The 16554-nt window shown below is 54.7% G+C and overlaps 4 pseudogenes; all 4 read left to right on the forward strand.

The window, feature by feature from the left end:
• The first annotated feature begins 2359 nt into the window (after positions 1-2359).
• Positions 2360-2539, forward strand: LOC137354325 (U2 spliceosomal RNA; annotated as a pseudogene).
• Positions 2540-2919: 380 nt separating this feature from the next.
• LOC137354644 (U2 spliceosomal RNA) lies at positions 2920-3028 on the forward strand (annotated as a pseudogene).
• Positions 3029-13521: 10493 nt separating this feature from the next.
• Positions 13522-13697, forward strand: LOC137354254 (U2 spliceosomal RNA; annotated as a pseudogene).
• Positions 13698-14085: 388 nt separating this feature from the next.
• On the forward strand, positions 14086-14194 carry LOC137354751 (U2 spliceosomal RNA; annotated as a pseudogene).
• The last annotated feature ends 2360 nt before the right edge of the window (positions 14195-16554 follow it).

Below are 16554 nucleotides of genomic sequence, written 5' to 3' on the forward strand. Positions count from 1 at the left end.
TAGATGACAGCAGGAGGGAGGGACTGGACAAGCCGCTAACTCTGGACGAGCTGACAAAGGCCGTCGAGTCTTTCGAGGCGAGTAAAACTCCCGGGAGCGACAGCTTACCGGTCGAGTTGTACTCGGCCCTGTGGGACTGGGTCGGCCCGGACCTGCTGGAAGTATACGAGAGTATGCTCCTGGCCGGCAGCATGTCAGAGACCATGAGAAAAGGCATCATCACCCTCATTTACAAGCAGAAGGGGGAGAGGGCAGAAATCAGAAATTGGCGGCCCATCTCACTGCTTAATGTTGATTACAAGATTCTGTCCAAAGTCATAGCCAGTCGAGTCAAGTCTGCTCTGGAGTTGGTGATTCACCCCGATCAGACCTGTACTGTACCCGGCAGGAAGATCTCTGATAGTCTCGCGCTACTCAGGGATACGATCGCCTACGTACGGGACAGGAGGGTGGACACCTGCCTCATCAGCCTGGACCAGGAGAAGGCTTTTGACAGGATATCGCACACCTACATGATGGACGTGCTTTCCAAAATGGGGTTTGGGGAGGGAATCTGCAATTGGATCCAACTGCTCTACACAAACATCAGTAGCGCAGTGTCAATCAACGGGTGGGAATCTGAAAGTTTCCCGATCAAATCTGGAGTCAGACAGGGCTGTCCTCTGTCCCCGGTCTTGTTTGTTTGCTGTATTGAACCCTTTGCTGAGTCTATTAGGAAGGATGCGAGCATAAGAGGGGTGACAATCCCAGGCAGCGGAGGCACTCAGGTCAAAACCTCCCTGTACATGGATGACGTCGCCGTCTTCTGCTCGGATCCGCTGTCCGTGCGCAGACTGATGAGCATCTGCGACCAGTTCGAACTGGCCTCGGGAGCCAAAGTTAACCACGGCAAGAGCGAGGCCATGTTCTTTGGGAACTGGGCTGACCGATCCTTTGTCCCCTTCACCGTCAGGTCAGATTACCTGAAGGTGCTGGGGATATGGTTCGGAAGGGCCGGGGCGTGCACCAAAACATGGGAGGAGCGAGTAGCCAAGGTACGACAAAAGTTGGGCATGTGGGGGCAGCGATCTCTCTCCATTGTGGGTAAGAACCTGGTCATCAGGTGCGAGGCGCTCACGTTGTTGCTCTACGTGGCGCAGGTCTGGCCCATACCCCACTCCTGCGCCGTGGCAGTCACCCGAGCCATTTTCCGCTTCGTCTGGGGATCTAAAATGGACCGGGTCCGGAGGGACACGATGTTCAAATCTCTGGACATGGGCGGGAAAAATGTACCCAACGTGGCCCTCATCCTGATGACCACCTTCGTGTGCGGCTGCATCAAGCTATGTGTCGATCCCCAGTACGCAAACTCCAAGTGTCACTACGTGCTGAGGTTCTATCTGTCCCCGGTGTTGCGAAGGATGGGCCTGGTCACATTGCCGCGGAACGCTCCGTGCAGTTGGGCGGCGCCGTACCACCTATCCTTCGTGGAGCAGTTTCTGCGGAAAAACACATTTGACCACCGGTCCATCAGGCAGTGGTCTGCACGGAATGTCCTCAAGGCCCTACGGGAAAAGGAAACGGTGGATCCTGTCGGATGGTTCCCCGAGCAGACCGTCAAAGTCATTTGGCGGAATGCCTCATCACCAGAACTTTCAAACAAGCACCAAGACGTAGCTTGGCTGGTGGTGAGAAGGGCCCTCCCCGTCAGATCCTTCATGCACACCCGAAGTCTCGCCCCCTCCGCACAGTGCCCCCGCGTTGGCTGTGGTGGGGAAGAGACGGTCGCCCACCTCCTCCTGGAATGTGCCTTTGCAAAGCAGGTGTGGAAAGAGATGCAGTGGTTTTTGTCAAGGTTCATCCCAAGCAGCTCTGTAACACAGGAGTCTGTGCTCTACGGGCTGTTCCCAGGGACGCACACCGAGACAAACATCAACTGCTGCTGGAGGGCTATCAATTCGGTGAAAGACGCCCTTTGGTCTGCCCGAAACTTGCTGGTCTTCCAGCGCAAAGAGTTGTCCACCACCGAATGTTGCAGACTGGCACATTCCAAGGTCCAGGACTACGTGCTGAGGGACGCACTAAAGCTTGGGGCAGCCGCAGCAAAGGCTCAATTGGGAAAGACCACAGTGTAAGGTTCCCCCACCAAGCTGGACTGAGGGGCTGGAACCATGGGAAGCCCCTCGAACTGTATCGTTAATATTCTCAATTGCTGTAAATGTAAAACTGTAATTGACATGACAATTGTGAAACGGAAGGGTTGGGAAGAAACTCATGACATTATTGAAAGAAACTGATCTCTTTTGCAATGTTTGTATTTTTTCGTGCTGTTTGGAAACTGGTTGGCAATGTAATTTTTACAGATTTTTATGAATAAAGTATATTTTGGGAAAAAAAAAAAAAAAAATCTGTTCTTATCAGTTTAATATCTGATACGTCCCCTATCTGGGGACCAAATATTAAATTGATTTTTGGGACAGGGAGATGGAGCAGGGGCTTGCCCCGTCCACTCCATGCATCCACCTGGTATTGCAGTGTTTCCAGGAGCGGTGCAGCTTCCCCCCTCCATGGGGGCGAGACCCCTGCTGAAAAATAGAATTCGCAATAGTGACGGCGCTGCTGACTTTGCTGCAGTTTTCCGTGGGCGCTACGCTGCCCCCTGTTGGGTTGCCCCGCAGTTGCAGGCCGCCCTTTGCTGCCCAGCGCGCGCGGTTGTCTTTATTCCTGCGCAATGCCTCGCGCAGAAGCGCAAGGAATGGCTGCGCGTGGCATGCACGCGTGCTTTCCTTTCTGCTTGCAAGGCCCGGCAACAAAAGGAGCTCTGGCTCAAAGACCGCCCGCCGTCGCCTCTTTCGCCCGAGGCTCGCCCACCCGGCGGCTACTTTGACGTAGAGGCCGCACGCCGGGCCTGACGCGCGCAGCAAACGCAGTTTTACGGCCATCGCTTCTCGGCCTTTTGGCTAAGATCAAGTGTAGTATCTGTTCTTATCAGTGCTTATTTGATTGAGAAGAGACCATGATCATTGCCTTTTGATCCTGGGGAAGCTTTGAGTAAAATGGCTATAACCAATTTTCGAGCTTCGGGCCAGGGAGTGCGCAACACCGTTCGGGTGGTCGTGAAGGACAAGGAAGGAGATGCACCGGTCGATCGCACCTTCTTCATCAAGAAAATTCTCTTCGATTGCTGCGGATTTCAAGCGACGGATGTCTTCTGCCTGCAGGATTTCCCCAGCAGTGGATACTTCGACGTGACGTTCCGGAACGTGGCGGGATGCATCAAGTTCCTGAAGGCGTTCAAGGAGAAAGGGGACCGGGCTCCACTGTCGATCCTCACAGCGGAGCCGCTCTTCACGCTTCCGTCACAACGGGACCGGGTGGTGACGATTCACCTCTACAACCCCCATGTTCCAGTGGTGGATGTACTCACCTTTCTCGCCAGGTACGTCGAGGTGGCCGGCAGCAGCACTGATGTCAAGGACCCCTTTGGGATCTGGACCAGCAAGCGGCAGGTCAAGGTGACCTTGAAGGTAGATCCCAGTGGAGCCATCATCCACCCTCCCTCCAGCTTCGCTATCGGGGGAAGTCGAGGCTTCTTGGTCTACGCTGGGCAGCCCAGAGTTTGTCGCACCTGTGGCAAATCTGGTCACATGGCAGCCAACTGCAGCACGGTTGTTTGCAAGAACTGCAAGGAGGAAGGCCATCAGACCAAGGACTGTAAGCAGACTAAGTGTTGCAACTTGTGCGGTGCGGCAGGCCATCTCTACAAGACCTGCCCCAAACGTTGTCTCAGCTATGCTCAGGCGGCAAGGTCCAAGGAATGGCAGGGCGAAGGTTCGACGAAGGCGTCCGCTGTTCGAAAGGAGACCAGCAACCTTCTCCGCAGTGAGGAACTTCAACCTGAGAAGGAAGGGGAGGCGGCTGAAACCAACGACCCAGCACCTACCCAGCGCCCGGAAACCCCTCCTCCACAGACAGAATCAATGGAGGAGGAGGCAGCAGATGGACAAACAGGTCAGTGGCAAGTGGTCCAGAGGAAAACCACAAAGAAAAAACATCCCAAAGCCACCACCCAAACCAGTGGCAAGAGGAGGCTTTCTTCTGAATCAGACTGCAACAACTCCTCTTCACTGGACGGGGAAATGCTGGAACGACAGCCCCTTCAAAAGAGGCGGCAGAACTCCGAGATGGATGATCAAGCATCCCAGCCCCCGGGCACTGGAAGCTGTGATGGGCCCGGCGTGCCCCAACCCCAATTCCCCACACGTAACGACGTGGCCAACGCATCTCAGCTCCGGGACACCGGGAGCAAAGACACGTCTGGCGCACCTGAGCTCCGGGAGACCGGGAGCTGTGATGTTTTCGAGGAGGAACAGATGGAAGCAGCTGAGGACAACCCAATCCTCTCTGCCTACAAGACCCCCCCGATGTCACCCGAGCGGCACAAACCCTGCAGGAAAAATCAGGAGGGGTTTCTGAGCCCAACCAACGTGAAACTGCTTGCGCATACGATGGGTATGCAGGAACATCCCGAAGGGGAAGGACTGGGACTAGCGAGGACAAATGGTATGGGAAGCAACAACTAATTTTTAGTTAAAAATGGGTGTAAGAATTGCTTCCATTAATGTGCGTAGCATTAAATCGACTACGCGATGTGTTTCAACCTTGGATTACCTTGCCAAGGTCAAAGCTGACCTACTGTTTCTGCAGGAGTGTGGAATACCACACCTCAGCACCTACAGGCAGTGGTCGCGATGGTGGTCCCACGGGCCATCGATCTGGTCGGGGGGTAATGACTGCCGTTCCTCCAGCCTGGGTATTCTGCTGCGGGGAGGTAACTTCACCATCTCCGAAGTTAAGGAGGTGGTGGGCGGCCGCCTCCTCGTAGCAGACGTGATGTACAACAACGCTCCGCTCCGGTTGATCAACGTGTACGCCCCGGTACAACGCAGCGAGCGGCTGACCGTCTTCCAGCAGCTCCCACTGCTGCTGGCGACGTCCAGGCCGGTCATCCTAGGCGGTGACTTCAACTGCATCATCGATGCGGCTGGACGATCCGGCAGTGACGACAGAAAACTGGACGCTACGTCCAGATTCCTCATAGAAACAGTTAACGATGCCAAACTGCACGACGTCTTCAGCAAACCTGCAGACGGAGCGCAGCGCAGATACACATGGTCAAGATCGGACGGGTCTGCCCGTTCCATGATTGACTTCCTGTTTGTTTCCCGTGCTGTCACGGTCGGATCCACCGACGTCAAGCCGGTGTTCTTCTCCGACCACTGCCTCTTACTGGCCGACTGTCACTTACAGGACGACCAGCGGGTTGGCAGAGGGACGTGGAAGCTCAATGCGACACTGCTGACCCCAGAGAACGTTGAGGAACTCAAAAGGGATTACAATGGTTGGAGGACCGTGAAACCCCTCTTTGAGTCTCCAGTTCACTGGTGGGAAGCGATTAAGGAGAACATCAAGAGGTTCTTCATCCACAAAGGTGTTCAGAAGGCGAGAGAGAGACAGAGGGAACTGTCCCGACTCCAGAAAATTATGCAAAATCTACTCCGGTTGCAGTCAATGGGGGTCGAGGTCAAGGAGGACCTCCAAGAGGTGAAGAGCCAGCAGGCCTCGCTCTTTGCCAAGGAGGCCTCCAAGATCATCTTCCGGTCCAGAGTCCGCTCCATCGAGCAGGATGAGACGTGCTCGCGTTACTTCTTCCAAAAGGTACACAGAGAGAGCTCTGTTATCAGCAGCCTGAAGGAAGAAGATGGCTCGGTAACGTCTTCGCAGTCCGACATACTAAGGATCAGCAAATCCTTTTATGCTGGGCTGTATGACGCGAAGCCCACAGACAGCAGAGCCTCCCAGTCCTTCCTGTCATCTATCACAGAGGTCTTAGATGACAGCAGGAGGGAGGGACTGGACAAGCCGCTAACTCTGGACGAGCTGACAAAGGCCGTCGAGTCTTTCGAGGCGAGTAAAACTCCCGGGAGCGACGGCTTACCGGTCGAGTTGTACTCGGCCCTGTGGGACTGGGTCGGCCCGGACCTGCTGGAAGTATACGAGAGTATGCTCCTGGCCGGTAGCATGTCAGAATCCATGAGAAAAGGCATCATCACCCTCATTTACAAGCAGAAGGGGGAGAGGGTAGAAATCAGAAATTGGCGGCCCATCTCACTGCTTAATGTTGATTACAAGATTCTGTCCAAAGTCATAGCCAGTCGAGTCAAGTCTGCTCTGGAGCTGGTGATTCACCCCGATCAGACCTGTACTGTACCCGGCAGGAAGATCTCTGATAGCCTCGCGCTACTCAGGGATACGATCGCCTACGTACGGGACAGGAGGGTGGACACCTGCCTCATCAGCCTGGACCAGGAGAAGGCTTTTGACAGGATATCGCACACCTACATGATGGACGTGCTTTCCAAAATGGGGTTTGGGGAGGGAATCTGCAATTGGATCCAACTGCTCTACACAAACATCAGTAGCGCAGTCTCAATCAACGGGTGGGAATCTGAAAGTTTCCCGATCAAATCTGGAGTCAGACAGGGCTGTCCTCTTTCCCCGGTCTTGTTTGTTTGCTGTATTGAACCCTTTGCTGAGTCTATTAGGAAGGATGTGAGCATAAGAGGGGTGACAATCCCAGGCAGCGGAGGCACTCAGGTCAAAACCTCCCTGTACATGGATGACGTCGCCGTCTTCTGCTCGGATCCGCTGTCCGTGCGCAGACTGATGAGCATCTGCGACCAGTTCGAACTGGCCTCGGGAGCCAAAGTTAACCACGGCAAGAGCGAGGCCATGTTCTTTGGGAACTGGGCTGACCGATCCTTTGTCCCCTTCACCGTCAGGTCAGATTACCTGAAGGTGCTGGGGATTTGGTTCGGAAGTGCCGGGGCGTGCACCAAAACATGGAAGGAGCGAGTAGCCAAGGTACGACAAAAGTTGGGCATGTGGGGGCAGCGGTCTCTCTCCATTGTGGGTAAGAACCTGGTCATCAGGTGCGAGGCGCTCACGTTGTTGCTCTACGTGGCGCAGGTCTGGCCCATACCCCACTCCTGCGCCGTGGCAGTCACCCGAGCCATTTTCCGCTTCGTCTGGGGATCTAAAATGGACCGGGTCCGGAGGGACACGATGTTCAAATCTCTGGACAAGGGCGGGAAAAATGTACCCAACGTGGCCCTCATCCTGATGACCACCTTCGTGTGCGGCTGCATCAAGCTATGTGTCGATCCCCAGTACGCAAACTCCAAGTGTCACTACGTGCTGAGGTTCTATCTGTCCCCGGTGTTGCGAAGGATGGGCCTGGTCACATTGCCGCGGAACGCTCCGTGCAGTTGGGCGGCGCCGTACCACCTATCCTTCGTGGAGCAGTTTCTGCGGAAAAACACCTTTGACCACCGGTCCATCAGGCAGTGGTCTGCACGGAATGTCCTCAAGGCCCTACGGGAAAAGGAAACGGTGGATCCTGTCGGATGGTTCCCCGAGCAGACCGTCAAAGTCATTTGGCGGAATGCCTCATCACCAGAACTTTCAAACAAGCACCAAGACGTAGCTTGGCTGGTGGTGAGAAGGGCCCTCCCCGTCAGATCCTTCATGCACACCCGAAGTCTCGCCCCCTCCGCACAGTGCCCCCGCGTTGGCTGTGGTGGGGAAGAGACGGTCGCCCACCTCCTCCTGGAATGTGCCTTTGCAAAGCAGGTGTGGAAAGAGATGCAGTGGTTTTTGTCAAGGTTCATCCCAAGCAGCTCTGTAACACAGGAGTCTGTGCTCTACGGGCTGTTCCCAGGGACGCACACCGAGACAAACATCAACTGCTGCTGGAGGACTATCAATTCGGTGAAAGACGCCCTTTGGTCTGCCCGAAACTTGCTGGTCTTCCAGCGCAAAGAGTTGTCCACCACCGAATGTTGCAGACTGGCACATTCCAAGGTCCAGGACTACGTGCTGAGGGACGCACTAAAGCTTGGGGCAGCCGCAGCAAAGGCTCAATGGGGAAAGACCACAGTGTAAGGTTCCCCCACCAAGCTAGACTGAGGGGCTGGATCCATGGGAAACCCCTCGAACTGTATCGTTAATATTCTGAATTGCTGTAAATGTAAAACTGTAATTGACATGACAATTGAGAAACGGAAGGGTTGGGAAGAAACTCATGACAGTATTGAAGGAAACTGATCTCCCTTGCAATGTTTGTATTTTTTGGTGCTGTTTGGAAACTGTTTGGCAATGTAATTTTTACAGATTTTTATGAATAAAGTATATTTTGGAAATAAAAAAAAATCTGTTCTTATCAGTGCTTATTTGATTGAGAAGAGACCATGATCATTGCCTTTTGATCCTGGGGAAGCTTTGAGTAAAATGGCTATAACCAATTTTCGAGCTTCGGGCCAGGGAGTGCGCAACACCGTTCGGGTGGTCGTGAAGGACAAGGAAGGAGATGCACCGGTCGATCGCACCTTTTTCATCAAGAAAATTCTCTTAGATTGCTGCGGATTTCAAGCGACGGACGTCTTCTGCCTGCAGGATTTCCCCAGCAGTGGATACTTCGACGTGACGTTCCGGAACGTGGCGGGATGCATCAAGTTCCTGAAGGCGTTCAAGGAGAAAGGGGACCGGGCGCCACTGTCGATCCTCACAGCGGAGCCGCTCTTCACGCTTCCGTCACAACGGGACCGGGTGGTGACGATTCACCTCTACAACCCCCATGTTCCGGTGGTGGATGTACTCACCTTTCTCGCCAGGTACGTCGAGGTGGCCGGCAGCAGCACTGATGTCAAGGACCCCTTTGGGATCTGGACCAGCAAGCGGCAGGTCAAGGTGACCTTGAAGGTAGATCCCAGTGGAGCCATCATCCACCCTCCCTCCAGCTTCGCTATCGGGGGAAGTCGAGGCTTCTTGGTCTACGCTGGGCAGCCCAGAGTTTGTCGCACCTGTGGCAAATCTGGTCACATGGCAGCCAACTGCAGCACGGTTGTTTGCAAGAACTGCAAGGAGGAAGGCCATCAGACCAAGGACTGTAAGCAGACAAAGTGTTGCAACTTGTGCGGTGCGGCAGGCCATCTCTACAAGACTTGTCCCAAACGTTGCCTCAGCTATGCTCAGGCGGCAAGGTCCAAGGAAAGGCCGGGAGAAGGTTCGACGAAGGCGTCCGCTGTTCGAAAGGAGACCAGCAACCTTCTCCGCAGTGAGGAACTTCAACCTGAGAAGGAAGGGGAGGCGGCTGAAACCAACGACCCAGCACCTACCCAGCGCCCGGAAACCCCTCCTCCACAGACAGAATCAATGGAGGAGGAGGCAGCAGATGGACAAACAGGTCAGTGGCAAGTGGTCCAGAGGAAAACCACAAAGAAAAAACATCCCAAAGCCACCACCCAAACCAGTGGCAAGAGGAGGCTCTCTTCTGAATCAGACTGCAACAACTCCTCTTCACTGGACGGGGAAATGCTGGAACGACAGCCCCTTCAAAAGAGGCGGCAGAACTCCGAGATGGATGATAAAGCATCCCAGCCCACGGGCACTGGAAGCTGTGATGGGCCCAGCGTGCCCCAACCCCAATGCCCCACACGTAACGAAGTGGCCAACGCATTTCAGCTCTGCGACACCGGGAGCAAAGACACGTCTGGCGCACCTGAGCTCCGGGAGACCGGGAGCTGTGATGTTTTCGAGGAGGAACAGATGGAAGCAGCTGAGGACAACCCAATCCTCTCTGCCTACAAGACCCCCCCGATGTCACCCGAGCGGCACAAACCCTGCATGAAAAATCAGGAGGGGTTTCTGAGCCCAACCAACGTGAAACTGCTTGCGCATACGATGGGTATGCAGGAACATCCCGAAGGGGAAGGACTGGGACTAGCGAGGACAAATGGTATGGGAAGCAACAACTAATTTTTAGTAAAAAATGGGTGTAAGAATTGCTTCCATTAATGTGCGTAGCATTAAATCTACTACGCGATGTGTTTCAACCTTGGATTACCTTGCCAAGGTCAAAGCTGACCTACTGTTTCTGCAGGAGTGTGGAATACCACACCTCAGCACCTACAGGCAGTGGTCGCGATGGTGGTCCCACGGGCCATCGATCTGGTCGGGGGGTAATGACTGCCGTTCCTCCGGCCTGGGTATTCTGCTGCGGGGAGGTAACTTCACCATCTCCGAAGTTAAGGAGGTGGTGGGCGGCCGCCTCCTCGTAGCAGACGTGATGTACAACAACGCTCCGCTCCGGTTGATCAACGTGTACGCCCCGGTACAACGCAGCGAGCGACTGACCGTCTTCCAGCAGCTCCCACTGCTGCTGGCGACGTCCAGGCCGGTCATCCTAGGCGGTGACTTCAACTGCATCATCGATGCGGCTGGACGATCCGGCAGTGACGACAGCAAACTGGACGCTACGTCCAGATTCCTAGTAGAAACAGTTAAGGATGCCAAACTGCACGACGTCTTCAGCAAACCTGCAGACGGAGCGCAGCGCAGATACACATGGTCAAGATCGGACGGGTCTGCCCGTTCCAGGATTGACTTCCTGTTTGTGTCCCGTGCTGTCACGGTCGGATCCACCGACGTCAAGCCGGTGTTCTTCTCCGACCACTGCCTCTTACTGGCCGACTGTCACTTACAGGACGACCAGCGGGTTGGCAGAGGGACGTGGAAGCTCAATGCGACACTGCTGACCCCAGAGAACGTTGAGGAACTCAAAAGGGATTACAATGGTTGGAGGACCGTGAAACCCCTCTTTGAGTCTCCAGTTCACTGGTGGGAAGCGATTAAGGAGAACATCAAGAGGTTCTTCATCCACAAAGGTGTTCAGAAGGCGAGAGAGAGACAGAGGGAACTGTCCCGACTCCAGAAAATTATGCAAAATCTACTCCGGTTGCAGTCAATGGGGGTCGAGGTCAAGGAGGACCTCCAAGAGGTGAAGAGCCAGCAGGCCTCGCTCTTTGCCAAGGAGGCCTCCAAGATCATCTTCCGGTCCAGAGTCCGCTCCATCGAGCAGGATGAGACGTGCTCGCGTTACTTCTTCCAAAAGGTACACAGAGAGAGCTCTGTTATCAGCAGCCTGAAGGAAGAAGATGGCTCGGTAACGTCTTCGCAGTCCGACATACTAAGGATCAGCAAATCCTTTTATGCTGGGCTGTATGACGCGAAGCCCACAGACAGCAGAGCCTCCCAGTCCTTCCTGTCATCTATCACAGAGGTCTTAGATGACAGCAGGAGGGAGGGACTGGACAAGCCGCTAACTCTGGACGAGCTGACAAAGGCCGTCGAGTCTTTCGAGGCGAGTAAAACTCCCGGGAGCGACGGCTTACCGGTCGAGTTGTACTCGGCCCTGTGGGACTGGGTCGGCCCGGACCTGCTGGAAGTATACGAGAGTATGCTCCTGGCCGGCAGCATGTCAGAGACCATGAGAAAAGGCATCATCACCCTCATTTACAAGCAGAAGGGGGAGAGGGCAGAAATCAGAAATTGGCGGCCCATCTCACTGCTTAATGTTGATTACAAGATTCTGTCCAAAGTCATAGCCAGTCGAGTCAAGTCTGCTCTGGAGTTGGTGATTCACCCCGATCAGACCTGTACTGTACCCGGCAGGAAGATCTCTGATAGTCTCGCGCTACTCAGGGATACGATCGCCTACGTACGGGACAGGAGGGTGGACACCTGCCTCATCAGCCTGGACCAGGAGAAGGCTTTTGACAGGATATCGCACACCTACATGATGGACGTGCTTTCCAAAATGGGGTTTGGGGAGGGAATCTGCAATTGGATCCAACTGCTCTACACAAACATCAGTAGCGCAGTGTCAATCAACGGGTGGGAATCTGAAAGTTTCCCGATCAAATCTGGAGTCAGACAGGGCTGTCCTCTTTCCCCGGTCTTGTTTGTTTGCTGTATTGAACCCTTTGCTGAGTCTATTAGGAAGGATGCGAGCATAAGAGGGGTGACAATCCCAGGCAGCGGAGGCACTCAGGTCAAAACCTCCCTGTACATGGATGACGTCGCCGTCTTCTGCTCGGATCCGCTGTCCGTGCGCAGACTGATGAGCATCTGCGACCAGTTCGAACTGGCCTCGGGAGCCAAAGTTAACCACGGCAAGAGCGAGGCCATGTTCTTTGGGAACTGGGCTGACCGATCCTTTGTCCCCTTCACCGTCAGGTCAGATTACCTGAAGGTGCTGGGGATATGGTTCGGAAGGGCCGGGGCGTGCACCAAAACATGGGAGGAGCGAGTAGCCAAGGTACGACAAAAGTTGGGCATGTGGGGGCAGCGGTCTCTCTCCATTGTGGGTAAGAACCTGGTCATCAGGTGCGAGGCGCTCACGTTGTTGCTCTACGTGGCGCAGGTCTGGCCCATACCCCACTCCTGCGCCGTGGCAGTCACCCGAGCCATTTTCCGCTTCGTCTGGGGATCTAAAATGGACCGGGTCCGGAGGGACACGATGTTCAAATCTCTGGACAAGGGCGGGAAAAATGTACCCAACGTGGCCCTCATCCTGATGACCACCTTCGTGTGCGGCTGCATCAAGCTATGTGTCGATCCCCAGTACGCAAACTCCAAGTGTCACTACGTGCTGAGGTTCTATCTGTCCCCGGTGTTGCGAAGGATGGGCCTGGTCACATTGCCGCGGAACGCTCCGTGCAGTTGGGCGGCGCCGTACCACCTATCCTTCGTGGAGCAGTTTCTGCGGAAAAACACCTTTGACCACCGGTCCATCAGGCAGTGGTCTGCACGGAATGTCCTCAAGGCCCTACGGGAAAAGGAAACGGTGGATCCTGTCGGATGGTTCCCCGAGCAGACCGTCAAAGTCATTTGGCGGAATGCCTCATCACCAGAACTTTCAAACAAGCACCAAGACGTAGCTTGGCTGGTGGTGAGAAGGGCCCTCCCCGTCAGATCCTTCATGCACACCCGAAGTCTCGCCCCCTCCGCACAGTGCCCCCGCGTTGGCTGTGGTGGGGAAGAGACGGTCGCCCACCTCCTCCTGGAATGTGCCTTTGCAAAGCAGGTGTGGAAAGAGATGCAGTGGTTTTTGTCAAGGTTCATCCCAAGCAGCTCTGTAACACAGGAGTCTGTGCTCTACGGGCTGTTCCCAGGGACGCACACCGAGACAAACATCAACTGCTGCTGGAGGACTATCAATTCGGTGAAAGACGCCCTTTGGTCTGCCCGAAACTTGCTGGTCTTCCAGCGCAAAGAGTTGTCCACCACCGAATGTTGCAGACTGGCACATTCCAAGGTCCAGGACTACGTGCTGAGGGACGCACTAAAGCTTGGGGCAGCCGCAGCAAAGGCTCAATGGGGAAAGACCACAGTGTAAGGTTCCCCCACCAAGCTAGACTGAGGGGCTGGAACCATGGGAAACCCCTCGAACTGTATCGTTAATATTCTGAATTGCTGTAAATGTAAAACTGTAATTGACATGACAATTGAGAAACGGAAGGGTTGGGAAGAAACTCATGACAGTATTGAAGGAAACTGATCTCCCTTGCAATGTTTGTATTTTTTGGTGCTGTTTGGAAACTGTTTGGCAATGTAATTTTTACAGATTTTTATGAATAAAGTATATTTTGGAAATAAAATAAATAATCTGTTCTTATCAGTTTAATATCTGATACGTCCCCTATCTGGGGACCAAATATTAAATTGATTTTTGGACAGGGAGATGGAACAGGGGCTTGCCCCGTCCACTCCATGCATCCACCTGGTATTGCAGTGTTTCCAGGAGCGGTGCAGCTTCCCCCCTCCATGGGGGCGAGACCCCTGCTGAAAAATAGAATTCGCAATAGTGACGGCGCTGCTGCTCGGCTGACTTTGCTGCAGTTTTCCCTGGGTGCTACGCTGCCCCCTGCTGGATTGCCCCGCAGTTGCAGGCCGCCCTTTGCTGCCCAGCGCGCGCGGTTGTCTTTGTTCCTGCGCAATGCCTCGCGCAGAAGCGCGAGGAATGGCTGCGCGTGGCATGCACGCGTGCTTTCCTTTCTGCTTGCAAGGCCCGGCAACAAAAGGAGCTCTGGCTCAAAGACCGCCCGCCGTCGCCTCTTTCGCCCGAGGCTCGCCCACCCGGCGGCTACTTTGACGTAGAGGCCGCACGCCGGGCCTGACGCGCGCAGCAAACGCAGTTTTAGGGCCATCGCTTCTCGGCCTTTTGGCTAAGATCAAGTGTAGTATTTGTTCTTATCAGTGCTTATTTGATTGAGAAGAGACCATGATCATTGCCTTTTGATCCTGGGGAAGCTTTGAGTAAAATGGCTATAACCAATTTTCGAGCTTCGGGCCAGGGAGTGCGCAACACCGTTCGGGTGGTCGTGAAGGACAAGGAAGGAGATGCACCGGTCGATCGCACCTTTTTCATCAAGAAAATTCTCTTAGATTGCTGCGGATTTCAAGCGACGGACGTCTTCTGCCTGCAGGATTTCCCCAGCAGTGGATACTTCGACGTGACGTTCCGGAACGTGGCGGGATGCATCAAGTTCCTGAAGGCGTTCAAGGAGAAAGGGGACCGGGCGCCACTGTCGATCCTCACAGCGGAGCCGCTCTTCACGCTTCCGTCACAACGGGACCGGGTGGTGACGATTCACCTCTACAACCCCCATGTTCCGGTGGTGGATGTACTCACCTTTCTCGCCAGGTACGTCGAGGTGGCCGGCAGCAGCACTGATGTCAAGGACCCCTTTGGGATCTGGACCAGCAAGCGGCAGGTCAAGGTGACCTTGAAGGTAAATCCCAGTGGAGCCATCATCCACCCTCCCTCCAGCTTCGCTATCGGGGGAAGTCGAGGCTTCTTGGTCTACGCTGGGCAGCCCAGAGTTTGTCGCACCTGTGGCAAATCTGGTCACATGGCAGCCAACTGCAGCACGGTTGTTTGCAAGAACTGCAAGGAGGAAGGCCATCAGACCAAGGACTGTAAGCAGACAAAGTGTTGCAACTTGTGCGGTGCGGCAGGCCATCTCTACAAGACTTGTCCCAAACGTTGCCTCAGCTATGCTCAGGCGGCAAGGTCCAAGGAAAGGCCGGGAGAAGGTTCGACGAAGGCGTCCGCTGTTCGAAAGGAGACCAGCAACCTTCTCCGCAGTGAGGAACTTCAACCTGAGAAGGAAGGGGAGGCGGCTGAAACCAACGACCCAGCACCTACCCAGCGCCCGGAAACCCCTCCTCCACAGACAGAATCAATGGAGGAGGAGGCAGCAGATGGACAAACAGGTCAGTGGCAAGTGGTCCAGAGGAAAACCACAAAGAAAAAACATCCCAAAGCCACCACCCAAACCAGTGGCAAGAGGAGGCTCTCTTCTGAATCAGACTGCAACAACTCCTCTTCACTGGACGGGGAAATGCTGGAACGACAGCCCCTTCAAAAGAGGCGGCAGAACTCCGAGATGGATGATAAAGCATCCCAGCCCACGGGCACTGGAAGCTGTGATGGGCCCAGCGTGCCCCAACCCCAATGCCCCACACGTAACGAAGTGGCCAACGCATTTCAGCTCTGCGACACCGGGAGCAAAGACACGTCTGGCGCACCTGAGCTCCGGGAGACCGGGAGCTGTGATGTTTTCGAGGAGGAACAGATGGAAGCAGCTGAGGACAACCCAATCCTCTCTGCCTACAAGACCCCCCCGATGTCACCCGAGCGGCACAAACCCTGCATGAAAAATCAGGAGGGGTTTCTGAGCCCAACCAACGTGAAACTGCTTGCGCATACGATGGGTATGCAGGAACATCCCGAAGGGGAAGGACTGGGACTAGCGAGGACAAATGGTATGGGAAGCAACAACTAATTTTTAGTAAAAAATGGGTGTAAGAATTGCTTCCATTAATGTGCGTAGCATTAAATCGACTACGCGATGTGTTTCAACCTTGGATTACCTTGCCAAGGTCAAAGCTGACCTACTGTTTCTGCAGGAGTGTGGAATACCACACCTCAGCACCTACAGGCAGTGGTCGCGATGGTGGTCCCACGGGCCATCGATCTGGTCGGGGGGTAATGACTGCCGTTCCTCCGGCCTGGGTATTCTGCTGCGGGGAGGTAACTTCACCATCTCCGAAGTTAAGGAGGTGGTGGGCGGCCGCCTCCTCGTAGCAGACGTGATGTACAACAACGCTCCGCTCCGGTTGATCAACGTGTACGCCCCGGTACAACGCAGCGAGCGGCTGACCGTCTTCCAGCAGCTCCCACTGCTGCTGGCGACGTCCAGGCCGGTCATCCTAGGCGGTGACTTCAACTGCATCATCGATGCGGCTGGACGATCCGGCAGTGACGACAGAAAACTGGACGCTACGTCCAGATTCCTCATAGAAACAGTTAAGGATGCCAAACTGCACGACGTCTTCAGCAAACCTGCAGACGGAGCGCAGCGCAGATACACATGGTCAAGATCGGACGGGTCTGCCCGTTCCAGGATTGACTTCCTGTTTGTTTCCCGTGCTGTCACGGTCGGATCCACCGACGTCAAGCCGGTGTTCTTCTCCGACCACTGCCTCTTACTGGCCGACTGTCACTTACAGGACGACCAGCGGGTTGGCAGAGGGACGTGGAAGCTCAATGCGACACTGCTGACCCCAGAGAACGTTGAGGAACTCAAAAGGGATTACAATGGTTGGAGG

This window comes from Heterodontus francisci, chromosome 41 (assembly GCF_036365525.1).
Source record: "Heterodontus francisci isolate sHetFra1 chromosome 41, sHetFra1.hap1, whole genome shotgun sequence".
In the NCBI taxonomy this organism is placed as follows: domain Eukaryota; kingdom Metazoa; phylum Chordata; class Chondrichthyes; order Heterodontiformes; family Heterodontidae; genus Heterodontus; species Heterodontus francisci.